The sequence below is a fragment of the Physeter macrocephalus genome, chromosome 21, assembly GCF_002837175.3.
Source record: "Physeter macrocephalus isolate SW-GA chromosome 21, ASM283717v5, whole genome shotgun sequence".
NCBI lineage: Eukaryota > Metazoa > Chordata > Mammalia > Artiodactyla > Physeteridae > Physeter > Physeter macrocephalus.
The window spans coordinates 23364090-23382263 of NC_041234.1; the positions used below are offsets into that span (position 1 = coordinate 23364090).

The 18174-nt window shown below is 49.4% G+C and overlaps 1 long non-coding RNA gene across 3 annotated transcripts in view; it reads left to right on the plus strand.

Moving 5' to 3' along the window:
• Positions 1 to 18174, plus strand: part of LOC102989682 (uncharacterized) — a 110269-nt gene that overhangs the window by 72863 nt on the left and 19232 nt on the right. The window contains exons 1-2 of one of the 3 annotated variants that reach the window (XR_448688.3): positions 15593 to 15785; positions 16432 to 16512. This is a non-coding gene — a long non-coding RNA (uncharacterized lncRNA). Of the gene's footprint in view, positions 1 to 15592; positions 15786 to 16223; positions 16307 to 16431; positions 16513 to 18174 lie in introns of those variants that run through there. The other 2 variants (XR_002890665.2, XR_002890664.2) reach the window with 2 other exon arrangements.

Genomic DNA, 18174 nt, shown 5'->3' on the forward strand with positions numbered 1-18174 from the left:
CAGCAAAAAGCTGGCTGTGGCTACATGACCACAGCCTTCCCCTAGGAGCTCCTCACTTTGCTAGTTTGGCTTCCTGAATACCAGTACCTATACTTTGCTGTTTTGATTGAATATCTGGAGTTTCTCCGGCCTGTCCGTCCCATCTTGAATTACCTTCCCTTCCGTATAATCTGCCCACTGCAGACACAAGTCCACAAACAAATGCCTCTCCAGAAGGGACTCCAGGCTGACCTGTTCCTGAGTAGTTTGGGGGAGGTCCTGAGTGCTGCTTTGCATCTTGAAGCCAACAGGAAGTGAAGTACTGAAAACTGAAGGCATGGGTGAATGACTCACTCGGCAAATGACCCTCCCACTGGCCCTGCAAGCTAGGGCAGGACTAGGAAGCAGGGAACTTTGTCTAACGCACCTGACATTTGCTAGGGCCACGGATACCAGCGCTCGAGCATCCTTGAGAGGGATGATGGAGATAGGTGGTCCTCCTCAAATGTCTCCTCAAAATTGACCATCTCACCCCTGTAAACTCACCAGCGTGGGATTCCGTGCAAATCTACAAGTATTTATCATGAGGAGATACCTAAGAAATACGAGACACAGTTCCTATTGCTGGAGCACCGCAACATTGATTGAATGAGAAAAATGGATAGATGACTTCCAATGAGCCATGGAATGATGCAGCACACTCACGTACCTCCACTGTCTCTCCCAAAGCCCCCGCTAAAATGACAGTGATGGGATTTTTAAAGAACGATCTAAATCCATAAGGACAAAAAAATGAGAGAAGAAAATTACAGCCCTTGAAAGATGTCATCACATTTGGGAAGCCAGAAGGCAAATGGACGAAAGGTAACTGACTCAGCAGACCAGAGAATGCTGAAAGCCAACGGCCTGTGGTGGGTAGAAGCTTCAGGAAGCAAGCTGATTCGGGCAGCAGAACCCGAGAAAGTCTGAGGAAATGGAGGTGCCAGGTACTGCAGAAGGTACAGATAGGCTGAAAACAGGGTTGTTTGCACGTCTGTTGAAGAAGCAGTGATGTCTCACTGCTAGGTCACCTCATGCCCATCCCCCACTCCATGAGAGCCTGGGGTTCCCTCTTTGGAGAGACTGAACAGGAAGGACTCTAGACTCAGGACACCATGCTCAGTTGACTGCAGGCGTGCTATACTGAAAGCAGGAGGTGCTGTACTGGAAACAGAGTTGATAAATGATTATTGTCATCTTAAGCCACTAGGTTTTGGGGTGATTTGTTACACAGTAGTAGATAACTAATAAAGAAAACAAACGATGAATCTGCAAAGTAAACAATGAATCTGGGATTTAGAAAACTGGAGATCCTACATATTGGAGAGGGGTGAAATGAATTCTCACTTGGATGCTGAGGGGAGATCCCAGGGGTGTCGCTGAGCAGCAGAGGTAGAGCGGAAGCCAAGCCAACCATAGTAGGAGCATGCAGGATCCTGGGACAGGGTCTCAAAGAAAAAACACCAAGAAGCTGAGGAGTTTATTTGAATGTATCCAGAAGCTAAACAAACAAAAAGGGGGTAAGAGATAAATATTAAGTCTAAAGAAAACAAAAGTTTGTACAGTGAAGGACATGTATTCCAAGCATACTACATGACATGGCAGGGAGTACATTTCCATACATATAAACACTGAATATTGATTTAAGAAAAAAAAGTGATATAATGTTATTAGGATAATAGGGGCAAGAGACAGTCTAGGGATGAGGAGAGGGGAGTTAAATTTGATTTTCAAGTAAAACACCAATGGTGGATTTGTTTTCTAGGGCTGCCAATAAAGTACCACAAATTGAGTGGCTTAAACAACAGAAATGTATCGTCTCACGGTTCTGGAGGCTAGAAGTCCGAGATTGAGGTGTCGGCAGGGCCATGCTCCCTCTGAAGGCTCTAGGGAAGGATCTGTTTAAGGTCCTCTTTCAGCTTCCGATAGTTCCTTGGCTTGTGGCAGCATAACTCCAATCTTCACACAGTGTTCTCCTTATGTGCATGTCTGTGTCCAAACTTCCCCTCTTTAGAAGGACGCCAGTCATATCGGATTAGGGTCCACCCTAATGACCTCATCTTAACTTGATCATCTGCAAAGACCCTATTTCCAAATAAGGTCACATTCACAGGTACTGGGCGTTAGTACTTCAGCATCTTTTGGAGGGGACACAACTCAACCCATAAGAGATGGTAATGTCTAAGGTTAACGTGTCAAGAAATAACGGTATAAGCAGGATATTTAGAAATAGGAAGGTAAATATGAGGACAGATTAGCGAGTGGAAAGTGGTTCCTTGTGGGTGGCAGAAATTGAGGTCGAGCCAATGAGGGCTGCTGCTTTTTCTTTATAAGCCTGAAAGGACTGCCTGACTATTGAAAACATGCACATTTCTCACCCACCTCAATTATCACACTCAGCACGTGTCATTACAATATGATTACTCATCTGTGGTCCACACAGGACCATAAATTCCTGCAGGCTGATAACAATCATAGCCAACATTTATAGAATGCTTACTGTGTGCCCCCCCCCAATATTCTAAGCAGCTCACAGCAGCCCTGTGAAGAGGTACTGTTATTACCTACCATTTCAGATGGCAGAACTGAGGCACAGAGAAGTTAAGGAATTTATCTAAGGTCACACAGTTAACTTGAAGAGCCTGGATTAGAAACTACAACACTACTTCTATTTCGGATTCCTTTTGGCATTCCCAATATTGCTGAGTATGGAGTCACACCACAGTAGGTACACGATATCTGTTAGAGGTAAGAAGAAGGGCCTCTTTGTCTACTTATCTTTGATGAGCGTGTGGTTGTCCTCTCTCCCAGGCCAGCCAAGTCTCATTACGTCAGTACTCCATGCTCTCCTCTTAGGGAAGGTGTCTGCCCTCATGCCCTCCCATCTGGGTCGCCATATTCTTTTTCATCTAGTCCATCCCACTCCGTGACTGCAGCTGATTGGGCTAGAAAGGGCCCCTGACCCCGGACCAGCCAATCAGAGGCTGCTCTGGGAGCCAGAGTGTGGCATGGTCTGGTGAGGAGACAACTTGGTCAGTCCAGTTCTTCCTCCTGGGAAATGTTTCACTTAGCTGCACAGAGAATCCAAGCCACTCAGCCATGGACAGAAGGCAGCATCAGTCTGTTCAGGGCTGGTTAAGTTGTGAGAAGCAGAGAACGACTGATGGAGGGAGAACAGAGAGAAGCAGGACCGAGTCACAACCCCAGGAGAGCCGTAGAGAAGGTGCCTAGGGCTCCCTCAGTGCCCTCAGGCTGTCCAATTTTTGACCTCATATTGCCTCACAAGCACCCCCGTTTTTTTGAGATGCTTGAGTCTCCTTCAATCTTGTAAATAACCCCCATTGTCTGTGATGGCCTGTGTCTTACATCTGGGCATTTCTCCCTCCCAGATGTTTTCCTCAACATATCTTCCTCTATTTCACTCTTCTTACCTTTTTATTGCCCTCCCTCCCCCTCTAGTGCTCTGGCTAACCAGACATTACATTTTTACTGTGCATCGTTTTTCATAAAGTCATGGACTGTCTGCCCTGTGAGGCACCTTTTAGATTAGTGCTATCCAATAGAACTTTCTACGATGATGGAAGTGTTCCATATCTGTGCTGTCCAAGACAGCAGCCACCAGACACATGTTGCTATTAAGCACTTGAAATGTGGCCGGTGTGACTGAGGAGCTAATTTTTTAAATTTATTTAATTTTAATCAGTTTAAAATTTAAATAGCCCCGCGTGACTAATGGCTACTGGGTTGGACAGTACAGTCGTTCCATCTTCTGATCCATTACCTCTTTTTACAGATGAGTCTCTTCTTGTGAGTGTAAGAGCCGTATTCCAGTGGCTGCCTCCTCAAGTCACCCCCCAGCTATAGGACACAGCAGCACAGGACTGGGGTGACGGGCCCCTGCTGAAAGTCAAGCGGTTGCATCCTCAGAACAGCAGGCCCAGGTAGACCCTCCGAGGCTCTCCATGCAAGGGCCTGTGTGTAGCGGGGGTTGAGAGACAAGTCAGGTGATTGGGCTGAAGCAGGACATCGTAACCTCAAGTTTAGGGCCACCTCTTTGATTTGGGGGACTTCCTCAGAGGTGGTCGATGTGTTAGCCCCTGGGACAGAAATGAGCTAGGTGATTTCCAAAACGGCTTTAGCTGGACTACATGGCCCAGATGTGGCCACGTGACTTTGCTCTGGCCAATGGCAGGTGAGCGGAAAAGATGGACGCCACATCCAGATCTGGCCCATAGAAATCGCCCGTGTGCTCTTTCCCCTTCCACACCTTGGTACAGATGAGTCCAGCAGAGCTACAAGATGGAAGGAGCCTGGGTCCCTGAATCACTCCTGGAGAGGAGAGCCTCCTTTCCTTCGGGAATACCCATTTTGGACTTTATTTCAGTGATAATCTGTTGCGGTAAGCCATTGCACCTTGGGGGTTTATCTGTTGCAGCAGCCAGAATTTCCCTGACTATTACACCCCCAGAAAACAGACTTCCTCCTGAACGGGTCCTTATGTTGTGGATGGTGGGGATTGGGGTCCCTTTGGCAGTGCAGGGAGGGTGATGTGGTCTTGTCAGTTGCCATCTGAGATCTCAGGCCACAGTGATGCTTGGCGCCTGTGCTGAGCTCAGAACTGACTGAGTCTGGGTGGGGCCTTCCTAATCCTCCCAGCCTACCCTCTGTGTAGCCATGGGCTGATAGACTCATGCTCTCCTAGGTCTCTGAATGGAGGGTCTCTAACTGATGGCCATAAGGGAATGGAACCCTTCTGGGAGAGCAGAGGCCTACAGAACGACCTCTCTGAGGAGCTGACAGCCCTCACCCTCCACGTGGATAATACACGGGCCATGTGAGGCTTCCCTCCTCCAGGGTCCGCAGGCTGGACCAGTGGGTCTCAGTGTGAGGGACAGGGAGCCCCTTAGCGCCCAAGAGCTCATGTGACTCATACTAATGTGAGCAGCAAGGAGAAAGTCAAAGAAATTGGAATCACGATTTAAGTGAGGTCTACGGTGGGTATTTCTTGGCATAGGACTGAGGAGCCTGGCCAAAATTCCCTGCCAAAATTTCCCAGCTCTGAGAGTCATGGATGAAGGGCACAGAGACTTTCTGCCTCGTTAACCAAACTAGGGAATACAAGAGGAGGATCAGGCTTGGGAGGGGAACTGTTGAGACCACTTTGGAGCACACAAAGTTTGAGGGGTCAGTGGGGTGCCCACATAGATGCTTCTAGCAGCTGCATGGGAATGGGGACCTGAGGGCGCCGGATCAAGGAGCAAACTTGTGTCTGGAGACAGGTGATGATGGAAACCATGGTGAGGAAGGGGTGTCAGAGGAGCCACGTTGCGAGAGTGTGAGGGAGGGAGGAAGGAGTGGACGGCCAGGTGGGGCAGCGAGAGGACAGGAGGGCAAGGGGCCTGGAAAGGCCATTGCATCTGGTGACACGAGCTCATTGGCGGCCCGCGAGAGCAAAAGTTAACCCAGAAGGACACTCACTGGTTGGCAAGGGGAAGCCAGGTGGAGATTTAAAATTTATGGCAGAGAGTCTGCAAAAAGGATAAATTGCCCCATCGGGACTGGGAGCTAATTGTATCACGTGGTGTGCCTGGGGCAGGGATGGTCTAACGGCACAAAATACAAGCCCACTTGCACAAGCTTAAGTAAAAAGGGAGAATTTATGGGAAGAATATGAGGCTATCTCCAAGATCCAGGGACAGGAAGTACAGCCGGTCTCTGGGGGCAGGAACTGGCAACTGGGGAGCCAGCAGGAACCTGGGCAGCTCTGTCCTCTCCTTTCTCTATCTCTGCTGCTCTGAGGTCTCTGACCTCTGCTTTCCTCCTGGACGGCTTCTTTCTTCTCTCTCAGCTTTTTCTGTTGCTCTGTGCACACAGTGGAAAATGGCTGCCTCAGGTGGCCCTCCTGGTCTGTTCACTTCCTTCTCCTCTGGGCTCACACTGTGCCTGGCACAAGGCGTTCAAGCAGCCAACAAAAACTGCCTAGAACCGCCCAGGTGTCCCAAGGCCCTGGGAGAGCATCTGATTGGTCCAGTTGGGTCGGGTGTCCATCCCTTATCCAATCAGCTGTGGCCAAGGGAGGGTCTTGTGCCCTTGGGCCCCTCAGTCGGGGCTGGGGAGCAGCATCTTTGGGAAGGCGGCTCAGGCAGATTCTTGAAGAGGAGAATACAGTGGCTGTCATACTCTGATGTTCCAGACAGGCTGCAGGCCCCTGATCCACCTGGAACAGAGAGAGACTCCTGAGGTCAGGCTCCACTTTAATGATGGTCAGTAAACACCACGGAGGCCATGAGGGATGGGGCATGTGCACCCACAGACAAGTAGCAAATGCGACTTTCCTGTGCTTCCTTTTTCTCCTCCACCCCCCCACACACCCAAGCCCAGGGATACAACCCAAAGAGCTCATCAGGGCCTCTCGCGACATCCAGATTTCCCCAGGCTCAGCTCTCATCTTCTTGGTTTCCTTCCACTACAGCCTGAGATGAGAAGAGCCTACTTGGAGGGGGCTGCAGGAGAGGGGGGCGCAGTACTTGCCCTGCTTGGAATGGCCCTGACTCCACAGTACTGGGTCAGGCAGAGTCTCAACGGGAAGCAGTTGGGATAGTTTTGACAAGTATTTACATACAAAGGGACCGTCCATAAAGATGTGTGTGCTGGGGGAACCACAGGGATAGCACAGGAAGCAGAAGCTGTTAGCAGTGGAGTTTTTTTTGTTGTTGTTTTTTTTTTTTTTTTTACCACCCTGGGCCCAGAGGTGAGTAGAGAAGGCCACCTTAAAATGAGCAGGGACCTTCAGTGGAAGGGTCAGTCAGCCCAAGCAGATTTCACAGGGAGGAAGTTGGGGAATAAACCTTCACCTCATTCTCCTCCTGCCCTCTGAGTTCTTGACGGGGCCTCACTGTTGGCTGGAACTGGCCAACGGAAAGCCACTGGGCGGGGGGCCCTTTGAGATGGGTGCAAAGGGGTCAGCTTCCTGGGGCACAGGGCAGGGAGGAGGAAGAAGGCGGATCGTGGACCTGAAGGGGCAAATGGAAGATGTTGCTTCCGCATGGCTCACGCGCTACACTGTGGGCTCCTCCAGGGCAAGGCCACTCTGCTCCTTCGTTTTTGTCACCAGCACCCAACCCACTGCCCAGCTCATGATTCCAACCCGAGTTCGCTGATGCCCCGAGTGAATTCCGTGGTGCCTCTTTGTTTCTCATGTTGGCAGTGAACTGGCAATGAATGGCATTCGGCTGAATGGGACCAGGAACTCTTCCCAAGGCAAAAGTTTACAAGGTGGAAGAAGAAAAAAAGAAAGAAATCAGAAATGCCCCCAAAGATGAAGGCTGAATGGTGCTGCTGGAGCTATTTTTCACTTTCTCATCAGGACAGGCAAATAATGAGCCGTACTATCTTCTTCCTCTTTATTACGGCCTTTGTGCTTGTAATATAAACAACCATATGGACTTCCCTGGTGGCACAGTGGTTAAGAATTCGCCTGCCAATGCAGGGTACACGGGTTCCATTCCTGGTCCGGGAAGATCCCACATGCTGCGGAGCAACTAAGCCCGTGCGCCACAACTACTGAGCCTGCGCTCTAGAGCCCGTGAGCCACAACTACTGAGCCCGCGTGCCGCAACTACTGAAGCCCATGCGCTCTGGGGCCCGTGTGCTGCAATTATTGAGCCCGCGTGTTGCAACTACTGAAGCCCACATGCCTAGAGCCCGTGCTCCACAACAAGAGAAGGCACCGCAGTGAGAAGCCCGCGCACTGCAATGAAGAGTAGTCCCTGCTCACTGCAAGTAGAGAAAGCCCACATGCAGCAACAAAGACCGAATGCAGCCAAAAAAAAAAAAAAAACCAGCCATGACTGGCACATGCAGTACTATTTTTTTTTTTTTTTTGGCTGTGTTGGGTCTTCGTTGCTGTGTGAGGGCTTTCTCTAGTTGCGGTGAGGGCGGGCTACTCTTCGTTGCAGTGCACGGGCTCCTCACTGCGGTGGCTTCTCTTGTTGTGGAGCACGGGCTCTAGGCGCACGGGCTTCAGTAGTTGTGGCACACGGGCTCAGTCGTTGTGGCTCACGGGCTCAAGAGCGCAGGCTCAGTAGTTGTGGCGCACAGGCTTAGTTGCTCTGCGGCATGTGGGATCTTCCTGGACTAGAGCTGGAACCCGTGTCCCCTGCATTGGCAGGCAGATTCTTAACCACTGCGCCACCAGGGAAGTCCTACACGCAGTACTTTAAAGTTGACCAAGTGGTTTATGTGCATGCGGCATGTGGGATCTTCCTGGACTAGAGCTGGAACCCGTGTCCCCTGCATTGGCAGGCAGATTCTTAACCACTGCGCCACCAGGGAAGTCCTACACGCAGTACTTTAAAGTTGACCAAGTGGTTTATGTGCATTATCTCATCAGATCCCCTCAACAATCCTGTAAGGTACACTGTATTATCTTTCCAGTTTTACAGACCAGGCTCAGAGAGGTTAGGTGACTTGCCCAAGGTCACCCAGAGGGTATTGGTGGAATCACAGCTAGGACTCCAGGTCCATTTCTACTGTCATTTGCACCCTGCCACCCCTGGTCAGAAAGCCTCTCAGGCCTGTTCCTAGCTGGGCACGCTGTCCAGAATTGGGAACTTTGACTTTCAAGAGGCTAAACAGCTGAGCGGGAACCAGAGCAAACAGGAGCCAGAAGTGGCACCGAGGAACTCTGTGGAACATAGGGCCCCCTTGTTTTCTGCTGCCACCTCCTGGGTCATCAATACCCTTTTCTTCTATCTGTTCTTCTCTGCTTCAAATCCAAGCAGAACGGGGGTGGGGGGGTGGGGGGAATGCCCTCCCTACTCATTGCAAAACTGCATGATAATTTTGAAGAGTTTTAAACAGAATTCACTTAAAAAAGAAGGAAGTTCTGACACATGCTACAACATGGATGAAGCTTGAAGACATGCTAAGTAAAATAAGCCAGTCACAGAAGGACAAATATTCTAGGATTCCATCGTTTGAGTAGTCAAATTCATAGACAGAAAGCAGAATGGTAGTCGCCAGGGGCTGGATGGGGAGGGAAGAATGGGGAGTTAGTGTTTAATGGGGATGGAGTTTCAGTTTTGCAAGATGAAAAAGTTCTGAAGAGGGATGGTGGTGATGGTTGTACAGCAACAAGTGGACTAAATGCCACTGAACATTCAAAATTGGTTAAAATGGTAGAGTTTTTGTTATGCATACTTTACACAATTTTTAAAAATTGAATTTGATAAACATTTAATGAGCCTCTACTATGTGCTCTGCACTAGGAATTCAAAGCCAGAAGGCATCAGCCTTACCTTCAAGGTTGGCCCTGCCGGGCAAAGTGATGTAAATGAACCCAGTGCAGTGTGGAAAGTGCAGTAATACAGTGTGGGCGGGACGGGGAGGCGGGGGAGCCCAGAGCGGGGAGGGGCTCCATTGCTGGGGGGCGGAGTGAAGCTTTCTCCAAGGAAGGAGTCTCCGCCGGGCTTGCCAGAGACTGAGACGGATTCAAGGTTGGGCAGGAAGTGGAGGAGCTGGGGACACACAGAACATTCCAAACAGAGAAACAGCAGGAGAGAAAATATAGAGGTGTGAAATAGCATGCTATTAAGCCTCCTCTCCTTTCTTTGTTGGGATGTAACTAAACTCACGTCCCCCTCCCCCTTTTTGTTTTACTTTTTATTATTAAAAAAAACTTTTAAAATTGAAGTATAGTTGATTTACAACGTTGTGTTAGTTTCAGGTGTACAGCACAGTGATTCAGTTATATATATATATATATATATATATATATATATATAAAACTGCATCCCCTAATTCTACACCGATCAGTCTATGAAAGCGCTTCTCAAACCATCTCTGGTGAAAAACATATGTGTGTGTGTGTGTTTAATTTCCAGTCCCTCACAGACTGATATTTGCAGCCCTACTATGTATGATGATTATGGAGCTTATGCCACATGCCACTCGCTGTGGAAGTTTGAACCCATCTATTTCCTGTTCAACAAGAGTCCACTGATCACCCTCTTGGATGTCGCAGCAAGGTCAAGTTGCCTTCAGGCTTCCAGAATGGTTACTCTCAATTTCTGTGCTTTTCTTATCGTGGACCAGCGCTGGTCCACGGACCACATTTTGAGTAGCACTGGTTTATAAGATGGCGAGTCCCTTAAAGGGAGGAACCATTTGTTTATATTTTATCCATTCTTTGGATTTTAGCAGACCACCCAAAAGAAGTTCTCTCCTTTCCCAGAAAGGGATGCCTACCTATTAATTAGCTAGTGTTTTCTCTGTGTTTTGAATATGGAAAGTTCTGCCAGTATTAAATACTATTATTATTATTAGCTTTGTGTCCACTATAGTGGATGTCATTTAATTAGAACTGCATAATAGGCAAATCTGCCTTAATAGGCTGGGATGTGGCTAAGAAAACATTTCGTGTCTGTGTCTGCATTCTCTGTTCTGTGGCCATCACATCACATTCTCTGGCAATGGGTCATTTTGGAGACCTTGGGCAGGGTTCAGGGAAGGTTATTTGGCTACTGATTAACACTTAATTAGCACCTTTTTCATGTAGCACAGCAGTGACTTTGTAAATTTAAAAATTTCAGGGGACCACTTAATGTGGAATTAAAGTACAAGTGCGATATTTAAGACGCATGAAATTGTTTTACGCATTACGGCATTAACTAGCTCTTAATTTATGCAGTGCATGCCAGCGAAGGGCAATTAAAGTGTAGCAGGGAAAAAAATTATAGATCTCTGCGTTGTCCTGTCTTTTCCTCTAACGATGCTTTTGAAGGCTTTTGCTACGTTCGTATCTCAACTCCTATTCTAGATTTAGCAGAAAATGGTTAAGTTCTGAAACTTGTTTGCCCCACAGGAATTGGCATTATCTTTAAGCTGAAGCTACCTCTAACCATGATGTTCCTCTAGGGCCCAGAGATCCACTGTGGCCTCAGTGACTGGTCCAGGGATAGGCACATAACCCCACTGTAGCCTTTGAGATGTCAGGAGACGTTTGCTGGAATTTATGGGAAAGTGAGGCTAACAGTGTCTTCCTTCGTAGTTGTTGGAAAGAGTGGTTCTCCTTTCCCCGGTCAGTGTGGTGTGAGGATGTGAGGTTGGGAACAGTGGCAGCCATTTTGTAAGCAGTCTGGAGCTGCAGGGGGAGTCATTGTTTGGAATTTGGCCATAAATCCAACACCATGGGAGGTCATATGGCAAGATGAAGAGAGACCCAATCCTGGAAGATATTGTGGGAGACAGTGGATTGGGACTAGTCTGAAGGCCACTGACTTCTGGACTTTTGAATTATATTGGAACCTATAAATATACTGCATAGTCCCACCTCCCTGCCTTTATTCATGCTGCTCCCTTTGACTGGAATGCTCTTTCCTTCCTTCTCCATCCTTCAAGTCCAAGTCCTAATGCCACCCGTCTAAGAAGCTTTCCTCGAGCTGAACCATGCTCAGGATGGCCAGAACCATGCCCCCCTCCTCTAGGATGCTAATGCCCCTCACTTGAAATTCTCCTTCCGCAAGGAACACACACTGCCCTGAAAAGCGTGAAGCTGCAAATGTGACTCTCCATCTCCCTTGAGAGGACCTAAGCTCTTTCCTCCGCCCCCAGCATTAGTGTTGCACCTGGCACGCTGAGTCCGCAGAGTCCTAGAAAGGAATGTTAGTGCATAGTCGGAAGAGGAGAGAGCGCATACGAGCATATGCTCTTCTTAGCTAGAGCCAGTAGGAGAAGAAAAAAAACCTGGGTAGATGCTGCAGCTGGGTGGATTCCTGGGCCACTGCAGCTGCTGAGAGCCGGCAAGGACTTGCGATATGAAGGAGGAGGAGTCAGATACGAGCCAGTCAGAATATCTGTCTGTCCCTCTGTTGGTAACTTACCCAGACGGATACAGTCTCCAAGTACAAAGTCGAGGGCTAGGAAAGTAAAAGTTTCCCGGTCACCTCCTCCTTCCCAGACTCTATGTCCTCTTAGCAGACGTGGAGCTGAGCTGCTCTGATCCTCCTCCAGCCACTCGGAGTCTGGTCAGGTGACAGCCTCACCGTCCAGCTAGCGCTACAGCGTTGGTGGTGGCTCCAGCCAACGGCTGAGCAAGCTTGTGGCACTTGCGGCTGGCCATTAACGCCAAATGGGCTCCCCTGCCCAATCCTGCTTCCACCCTGTTCCTTTCAGGGGTGTTCCCCAACAAACCCTTGACACTCCTGAGTCCATCTTACACCTGTTTCCCAAAGAACCCTCCCCAGAGGTAAAAACTGCTAACTCTTAGGGGTGTGTTCTTCCAGCCATTTTTTTCTATTCATTTATGTACTTGTATGTACATATACCACCTAAAGATTTGTTATAATTCATTTTGTTTTTACATAAATGGGATTGTATTGTGTATGTGAACTATTCTACAATTTAAAAAAATTTAGCACGTCTCTATGAACAGTAGACATCAGTGCACATAGGTATGTCTTTTTATTTGCTGTATACTATTCCACAGTATGGCGAGCCCATTGTTACTTAACCGTTCTTATACTGATGGATATTTGGGTTTTCTACCTTCTCTTATTAATAATGCTGCTAGGAGCGTGCTATGAGCGGATTTCAAATAATAATAGCAATAAACTGAACATTATTCCAGACAGTTTATAAACCTGTATTAACCAAGCCTTTTTTGTGTTCTGATGCTTTGACATCTGGGGCTTTTGCTGACCCTGGAGGGACTGCCCCTCCCAGGATTTGCCAGTTCCTAGAGATAGTAAACAAACAACTTGTCTGAGTGTACCTTTCAAATGCAAACCAACCAATCCAGCACCCGTATCCCTCACCATGGCCTCTATCTGGCTCTCACACTCCAGGCCACTATCCCCCTGCCCTGATCAGACAGCTAGGGACAGCCCCAGTGCCCTGGAGCCCACTGAGATTATTCAAACTAGCCGATCCTAAACCTGCTTACCCTGCCTTGCCTGTTCCTTTTCACAGAAACCACGATAAAGGCTCTTGCCCGCCAGTTCCCCTTCTCCCTCTGCTTCCTGACCAACCCCAGTGCTTCCCTGTGTGCCCCTCCCCCCGTGGCCTAGCCTGCCCCCTCCTCTTGGGATTTGTAAGTATAACCAATTATCTTCTCTATGGCCGTCGTCTCCTGCTCTGTTGGCATCACCAGACCTGAATAACAATAAAACCTATGTGGCCTCCAAAACAGGAGGACCTCTCATTGGCAAGGTGGAACAAACATTTTCTTTTTCTCCCGAAGGTTCTAGAATGCTTTCATTTGTGAACTCTTTCTGGGCGAATGGAAGTGCTAAATGTGCTGGGTTACTTAGGGCAGACACAGAAAAGAACTTCCTGCTGAAGTCCTCAGGAATTTACCACTCACCGGGGCACGGCTCCACCCCTCGCTAAAGGAGGCCACGAGGTTCCCCCCTCCCCCGCAGGTCCCTGCAGACAGCTGAGGTCATCCTCACCTGAGAAGGGAGGAGGGGTGGGATTACCGCCCTCTCCGTTGCCCTGGGGCTCTGGGCCCGGTGACGCGGGGCGTCCTGGCGGAGGCTGGCCCATGTTCGCAGCTGCCTGCCGGGAGCCGGAGCCTGTCAGCTCGAGCGGCAGCGAGGGAAGACGTTTCTGACACAAAAGCCCAGGGGAATCCGCGGAGGAGCTGGGCTGTCATTACTTATTAACAATGGGCCTGATCCCCAGCCAGGCAGGCCCGGGGAAATAGCCTGTGGGGAGGCCGGCCTCCCCGCTACGAGGTGAATTAACACTTTCAGGGCAGGAGGGAGCTGTTCGGGGGGAGGGGGTCAATTGTCACATTTTTGCATGTAAGAGGGGCCATCCTTTACATATTAGGGGCGCGCTCGTCCTCATCTTCCCCTCCCCCTCTCGGTATCCTCATTCTTCTCTTCCGTTCTCTTGCCCCCTCTGGTTTTAAGCCGGCAAACCCACAGGATGTGGGAGACTGCGCTCCTAGGGAAAAGGAAGATTTGAGCCTGCACGCAGCCAGAAACCTGGGGTTAACGTCCTGAGAGAAGGCCCGCGGAGGCCGGGAGAGGCAGCTGGAACCGGCAGCTCCTGGTTGCAGACCAGGAAAGGTCAGCAAACTAGCTGGTCGTTAAAGCTGCTTATTGCCTATTTTCTCCCCACGAGGGGTCCTGGGCTCCGGTGCCAGCACGCCCTGTCCCGGCTCCGCGATCTCAGGTGGGCAGAGCCACCCACCCGTGGTGTTGCAGGTCGGGTTTCCTGGGGAAGCAGATGCTGAGACGGAGATTAGCACGCGGGACATTTGTTAGCATTCTAGGATCAGCACCTGGAGAAGGGAGGGGCTGGAAGCCGAAGCCAGCAAAGGAGGAAACTGAACTACAACGGCAGCCCGACGGAAGCCTCGGCTGACCCCACAGGGAGCTCCGGAGCTGGGGTGACCCTTCGGAGTGGTTCGGAACTGGGCTGGAGGGGTGAGCCTCCGGAGGCTGGCGTGGATCAGCCCCGGGGCGTGGGCTGCTCCAGAAGCTGGCATGGCCCTGGGCAGGGCGGTTTCTTCGGCCTTGGGGAAGGGCTGACGGCTGAAGTCAGGCTGCAGGCAGCCCTCCAGCAGCCGAGGGTGTAAGTCCTTCCTTCCGGAAGGGGGAACGCAGCCGCTACCATCACCCTGCTTCCCCCGGAGGATGGCTGAGCTGAGGCTTCGCCAAATCGCAACGGGGGCATTCCTCAGGATTCCTGCCTCCGCACAGAGGCCAGCCTGGCCTCCTTTCCTGCTGCATCTCCTCCCACCCCTCCTCCCATCCTTCCTGCTACCCCCTCCTCCCATCCCTCTTTTCTTCCTTCTTCCCTGCATGGGGCTATTCCAGAGGTTTTCAAAATTTTAAAGGCCGTCCAATCCGGTGGGCCAGTGCAAGTTTACAGGGCAGCGGAACTGTCCTAATTGAGGCCGAAGGTCAGGAAGCCCCTCCCTCTGGCCGCCGTTGTCTTGCTATAAAACACTGTAATCTGTAAAGAGCTGGCTGGCTGAACCCAGAGCATTTTTTTCCTTTCTAATTGGGCGGTTCCAAACTTCACCACAGGGGGTGCTAAATTGTCACGGGCTCTTTTATTTGTGTCAACAGGAGCAGGAAGCGTACGGTTGTTCTGTGTGTGTAATGTAAATTCCGTGTCCGGATGTATGTATCTGTTCGGTTTCATCTACTTGAGGAGAAGGTAGTCGGCCTAATTGGGGACACGCATTTAGGAATAGTCAGCCATTTTATCACGAGTCCACGCTCCAGAGCCCCCCCAAGACCTGAGCTTCAATCAGCACCAGAGCTCTTGTTCATTAGTATAAAGGGCCTTACAAACGAGTTCCCACTGGCGGAAGCAGTTCGAGGCGGGTGGATTGGTCAGGAATAGGAGCGGTACTTCAGCTCTTGCAGGTGCAGACCGGGAAAACCTGGTGTGCTCCGTGGTTGGTTCTCGTAGGAACGGCCCGGCCCCATGGGCTTGATTCTTAAGTGGTCCTGCGTGCATCCAGCGGCTGATTTGGTGGATTGTGCGCCCCTGGAGTCGGACTAGAAGGTTAGAGAATCCCGCTGCAAGACTTTCCTTGCATTTGCCTCAGGCAAACTTTCCTGAGAGGCGGCTGCTGGAGCTTTTAAAGGATGGAGGGCTGGAACGTCACGGAATTTACAGGACCAGTTATATGGCTGCTTTGCGTAGCTTGTTCAGAACTTGGCCCGAAGACTTCCTTTCACAATATCCTGGTGGCATGGTATGGAGAGAGGCCCTACTCCCTCGCCCACCTCGATTACTAAAAGGTACAGAGATTTACCAAAAAGAACCTAATGGGTTGTTTTGCAAGACCAAACTGGCTTAGGTCAATTAGTGCCAGCCTAAAACTCCACCCCAGATCCTCTATAAAACCTTAATCAGCTGTGAATTCCCACCTTCCCACATCAACAACCACTGTGTACCTCCATATTTTCTCACGGGTATAATAGGGGTCTAATCCTTGCGTCCTCTGTCATAAGAAGTTGTAAGAACTATATATATTGTGTTCTTAAACCCTGCCAAAAGAGGTTGGATTCACAAATTGGAGACTGATGTGTTGGGGTTGGGGGGAGGTTAAAAAAAAATCAGCGCTCAGAAGTGTCCGCAGCAGGGAGGCCCCTGGTGTTCCTTATCAGCAGAAGCGTTTATTAAGGGCCGGTGTGCACCGGGACCACGAACTGCACTGCCACGTGTCTCCACGTTTCTAGCTCAGATGAAGCTTGACTAGGAACAGTGTCCATCCACCCATGGATCCTGCACACAGTCAGATAATCAATGCAAAACTCAGGTGAGGAGATTAGATTAGATCATTAGATCTGACGGCTCGGCTCGGAATGCTGGTTGCCTGCTGAGGAAGGGAACCAGGGCTGTGATTTACATTCTCAACTTGGGTTAAATCTTCTCTCCCTACAGCCTGGTCCTGAGGGGTGGAGAGTCAAAGTCACCAGGAAATAGAGGGTTCTCAGCCAGCGGTATTGTGCTCACCTGTATCAGGTAAGCCCCAGTGCTCACGACCTTAGAGCACAACTTTGGTTCTGAGTGTCTTTCCGTCCCTTTAGTGGACAAAGCATTTTCACTGTCAATATCTGGTTGGACCTTTACAGCTGCTGAAAATGTGAGGGTTGCAGGGCAGACAGCTGCATCTCCTTGAGCTCACCAGTAGCTAGCTCCCTTGTTGCTTGCTGATGAAAGTCCAGATTTTTCCTGATATTGGATGGCAATGTGTTCATGGAAGGCAATCTTAACCCCAGATGATTCATAATTACCCTAAGCCAATCATGGTACAAACATTACTTTTTTTTTTTTTTTTTTTTTTGCGGTACGCGGGCCTCTCACTGTTGTGGCCTCTCCCGCTGCGGAGCACAGGCTCCGGACGCGCAGGCTCAGCGGCCATGGCTCACGGGCCCAGCCGCTCCGCGGCATGTGGGATCCTCCCGGACCGGGGCACGAACCCGTGTCCCCTGCATCGGCAGGCGGACTCTCAACCACTGCGCCACCAGAGGAACCCTTTTTTCTTTTTTTTTAAGAAAATTCTAGTTGATTTACAATGTTGTATTAGTTTCAGGTGTCCAGCAAAGTACTTCAGTTATACATATATATCTATTCTTTTTCAGATTCTTGTCCATTATATGTTATTACAAGCTATTGAATATAGTCCCCCGTGCTATACAGTAGGTCCTTGTTGTTTATCTATTGTATATATAGTTGTGTGTATATATTAATCCTAAGCTCCTAATTTATCCCTTCCCCCCTTCCCCTTTGGCAACCATAAATTTGTTTTCTATGTCTATGGGTCTATTTCTGTTTTGTAAATAAGTTCATTTGTGTCATTTTTTTAGATTCCATATATAAGTGATATAATGATATTTGTCGTTCTCTGTCTGGCTTACTTAGTATGATCATCTCTAGGTCCATCCATGTTGCTGCAAACGGCATTATTTCGTTCTTTTTTATGGCTGAGTACTATTTCATTGTGTATATACACCACATCTTCTTTATCCATTCATGTGTCGATGGACACTTAAGTTGCTTCCATGTCCCGGCTATTGTACATAGTGCTGCTATGCATATTGAGGTGCATGTATCTTTTCAAATTAGCATTTTCGTCTTTCCCGGATATATGCCCAGGAGTGGGATTGCTGGATCATATATGGTGACTCTAGTTTTTTTGCAAACATTACTTCGTGATGATTTAGTTTAGGGATGTCCCTGTCCTGGCCAATAGAGCTTAACAGGGATCCTGGTAGGGGGGTTTCTCAGAAGTATTTTTCTCCTCGAAAAAAGCGAAATGCTTATGGAGATTGCTGCCACCATCACCCATCCACGTTCTACAGCTTTTGAATGCTGTTGTAAGGATGTGAGATATTGGAGCAGCAGCAGTCATTTTGTGAGGGAATGATCGAACAGAAAGGTAGAAAGAGCCTGGCTCCTTGAAGACCTCTTTGGCCATCAAACCCAAGACCACCTGCCTCTGAGCTTCCTGTCATATGCAAGATTAATATACCCTTATTGGTTTTTTTTTGTTTTTTTTTTTTTTGCGCGGTACGCGGGCCTCTCACTGTTGTGGCCTCTCCCGTTGCGGAGCACAGGCTCCGGATGCGCAGGCTCGGCGGCCATGGCTCACGGGCCCAGCCGCTCCGCCGCATGTGGGATCTT